Genomic DNA, 4,456 nt, shown 5'->3' with positions numbered 1-4,456 from the left:
ATGATTTGAGATCCTGATGGAAAAACGGAACTTGAAACAGAAGGTCTGGTCTTAAAAGGAAGTGGCCAAGGTTGGTAACTGGACATCCGAACAAGATCTGCATACCAAAACCTGTGAGGCCATGCTGGAGCCACCAGCAACTCAAACGATTGTTCCATGAAGATCTTGGAGATCACTCTTAGAAGAAGAACTAGAGGCGGAAAAATATAAGGAGATTGGTAACACCAAGGAACTGCTAACGCATCCACCGCCTCCGCTTGAGGATCCCTGGACCTTGACAAGTACCTGGGAAGTTTCTGTTTAGATGGGAAGCCATCAAATCAATTTCTGGAAAACCCCACATCTGAACAATCTGAGAAAACACATCTGGATGGAGCGACCCCTTCCCTGGATGTAAAGTCTGACGGCTGAGATAATCCGCTTCCCAATTGTCTATACCTGGTATATGACCCGCAGAAATTAGACAGGAGCTGGATTCCGCCCAAGCAAGTATCCCAGATACTTTCATCGCTTGGGGACTGTGAGTCCCGTCCTGATTATTGACATATGCCACAGTTGTGATATTGTCTGTTTGAAAACAAATGAACGGGTCTCTCTTCAACAGAGGCCAAACCTGAAGAGCCCTGAAAATATCACGGAGATCTAAAATTTGGATTCGTAACCTCGCTTCTTCAGATTTCCAAACCCCTTGTGCTGTCAGAGATCCCCAGACAGCTCCCCAACCTGAAAGACTTGCATCTGTTGGGATCACAGACCAGGTTGGATGAACAAAAGAGGGCCCTTGAACTATACAATGGTGATCTAACCACCAAGTCAGAGAGAGTCTAACATTGGGATTTAAGGATATTAATTGTGATATCTTTGTATAATCCCTGCACCATTTATTCAGCATACAAAGCCGGAGAGGTCTCATATGAAAACGAGCAAAGGGGATTGCGTCCGATGCTGCAGCCATGAGACCTAAAACTTCCATGCACATAGCTAAAAAAGGAAATGATTGAGACTGAAGGTTCCGACAAGCTGAAACCAATTTAATCGTCTTTTGTCTGTTAGAGACAGAGTCATGGACACTGAATCTATCTGGAAACCTAAAAAAGTGACCCTTATCTGAGGAATCAAGGAACTTTTTGGTAAAATGATCCTCCAACCATGTCTTTGAAGAAAGAACACTAGTTGATTTGTGTGAGATTCCGCAGAATGTAAAGACTGAGCTAGTACCAAGATATCGTCCAAACAGAGAGTAGGGCACCGAGAACCTTTGAAAAGATTCTTGGAGCTGTCGCTAGGCCAAATGGAAGAGCGACAAATTGGTAATGCTTGTCTAGAAAAGAGAATCTCAGAAACCGATAGTGGTCTGGATGAATCGGAATATGAAGATATGCATCCTGTAAGTCTATCATGGACATATAATGACCTTGCTAAATAAAAGGCAGAATAGTCCTTATAGTCACCATTTTGAAAGTTGGCACTTTCAGATCCAGAAACTGAATGAATTTTCTTTTTTTTGGGACAATGAATAGATTTGAATAAAACCCCAGACCCTGTTCCTGAAATGGAACTGGTATGATTACCCCTGAAAGCTCCAGGTCTGTAACACACTTCAGAAAAGCCTGAGCCTTTACTGGATTTGCTGGAATGCGTGAGAGAAAAAATCTTCTCACAGGAGGTCTTACTCTGAATCCTATTCAGTACCCTTGAGAGACAATACTCTGAATCCATTGATTTTGGACAGAATATGCCCAAATGTCTTGGAAGACTCTTAATCTGTCCCCTACCAACTGAGTTGGAATGAGGGCCGCACCTTTATGCAGACTTGGGGGCTGGCTTTGGTTTCTTAAATGGTTTGGATTTACTCCAACTTGAAGGTTTCCAATTGGAAGCAGATTCTTTGGGGGAAGGATTAGGTTTCTGTTCCTTATTTTGTCGAAAGGAACGAAAACATTTAGAAGCTTTAGATTTACCCTTAGGTCTTTTATCCTGGAGGTAAAAAAAAACTCCCTTCTCCCCAGTGACAGTTGAAATAATCGAATCCAACTGAGAACCAAATAAATTATTACCTTGAAAAGAGATAGTAATCTAGACTTAGATACCATGTCAGTATTCCAATATTTGAGCCACAAAGCTCTGCTAGCTAAAATAGCTAAAGACATAGATTTAACCTCTATTTTGATGATATCAAAGATCGCATCACAGATAAAATGATTAGCATGTTGAAGCAAGCGAACAATGCTAGACAAATCAGGATTCATTTCCTGTTGCGGTAAACTTTCCAACCAAAAAGTTGAAGCAGCTGCAACATCAGCCATAGAAATGGCAGGCCTAAGAAGACAGCCAGAATATAAATAAGCTTTCCTTAGATAAGATTCAAGTTTCTATCTTCCATAGGAATAATAGTACGTTTTTGCAAGAGTAGAAATATCCCCATCAACTTTGGGGATCTTTTCCCAAAACTCCAAGCTAACTGCTGGCAAAATATACAATTGTTTAAACCTTGAAGAAGGGATAAAAGAAGTACCCGGCCTATTCCATTCCTTAGAAATCATATCAGAAATGGCATCAGGAACTGGAAAAACCTCTGGCGTAACCATAAGAGGTTTATAAACAGAATTTAAACATTTACTAGTTTTAGTATCTCGAGGACTAGTTTCCTCAATATCCAATGTAATCAACACCTCTTAACAAGGAACGAATATACTCCATTTTAAATAAATAAGTAGATTTGTCAGTGTCAATATCTGAGGAAGGATCTTCTGAATCAGATCGATCCTCATCAGAGGAGGATAATTCAGTATGTTGTCGGTCATTTGAACTTTCATCAACTTTATGAGAAGTTTTAAAAGACCTTTTACGTTTATTAGAAGGCAGGATAGCAGACAAAGCCTTCTGAATCGCATCAGCAATAAAATCTTTTATATTCACAGGGATATCATGTACATTAGATGTTGAAGGAACAACAGGCACTGTACTATTACTGATGGATAAATTCTCTGCATGTAAAAGCTAATGATGACAACTATTACATACCACAGCTGGAGATATAATCTCCACAAATTTACAACAGATACACTTAGTTTTGGTAGAGCTGTTATCAGGCAGCAGGGTTCCAACAGTGGTTTCTGGGACAGGATCAGATTGAGACAGCTTGCAAATGTAAGAGAAAAAACAACATATAAAGCAAAATTATCAATTTCCTTATATGGCAGTTTTAGGAATGGGGAAAAAATGCAAACAGCATAGCCCTCTGACATAGAAAAAGGCAAGAGGCACATAGGAATGGGGTTTTAAATAATGAAATTATTTGGCGCCAAGTATGACGCACAACGTAAAATGAAATTTTTTGGCGCTAACATCCGGAAATAACACACTCGCGTCATTGCAGATGCAACCTTGTGCAAGGAAACTCGGCGTCAACCAAGACGCCGGAAATTACGAATTTGCACCACCGAACATATCTTCGCGCCCAAAAAATTTGGCGCAATAAACATCAGCATTTTGCGCCCTCGGGAGCCTAATTTTGCCCGCGAAAATTTAATGAAAAAGCAGTCAATTTGAAAAAAAGACTATACCCCAGGTAAGAAAAATATTTTCCTAAATATGTTTTTTCCCAAATATGAAACTGATAGTCTGCACAAGGAAATAAATATACATAAACCAGACTCATGGTAAATATAAGTACAATACATATATTTAGAACTTTATATTAATACATAAAGTGCCAAACTATAGCTGAGAGTGTCTTAAGTAATGAAAACATACTTACCGAAAGACACCCATCCACATATAGCAGATAGCCAAACCAGTACTGAAACGGTTATCAGTAGAGGTAATGGAATATGAGAGTATATCGTCAATCTGAAAAGGGAGGTAGGAGATGAATCTCTACGACCGATAACAGAGAACCTATAAAAAAGATTTCATGCGAGGAAAGCTCATGGACTCTTGCCAATTACATGAAAGAAATTGATATCTATCCATATGTCTGGCCTCATTTCTAGCTCTATTGACACTTCTTTTAGAATACCCCTATCTAGGAAACGTTGTTGCATCTATGTAGTGTTTCTCAAACTTAACCTTTGAGGAGCAATGCCTACATAACCTAAGAAACTGACCCTTAGGTATCCATTTCTTTAGATGATACGGATGATGACTAGAAGCGATCAAAAGACTATTTGTAGCAGTAATTTGTGATAGTGTTAGTGACAATTAGGTTTCCCTCTTTCCCTATTAAAATATCCAAAAAAAATATTTCAGTAGTGATGACTTGAAGCGTGAGCATTATAGTATATGTTTTTACATTAAGATCAGCTACAAACGAGTGTAGAGATGCAAGGGATCCATTTCAAAGGACAAGAATATCATCCACATAGTTACACACTGACACTTTCTTCAAAACCTTCCTCTGATATATGGGGGTACTGGTTGCTCCGATCACAGTGCCTTGTATCTGCCTATACAA

The sequence above is a fragment of the Bombina bombina genome, chromosome 2, assembly GCF_027579735.1.
Source record: "Bombina bombina isolate aBomBom1 chromosome 2, aBomBom1.pri, whole genome shotgun sequence".
In the NCBI taxonomy this organism is placed as follows: Eukaryota; Metazoa; Chordata; class Amphibia; order Anura; family Bombinatoridae; genus Bombina; species Bombina bombina.
This window is presented reverse-complemented; position numbering follows the sequence as displayed.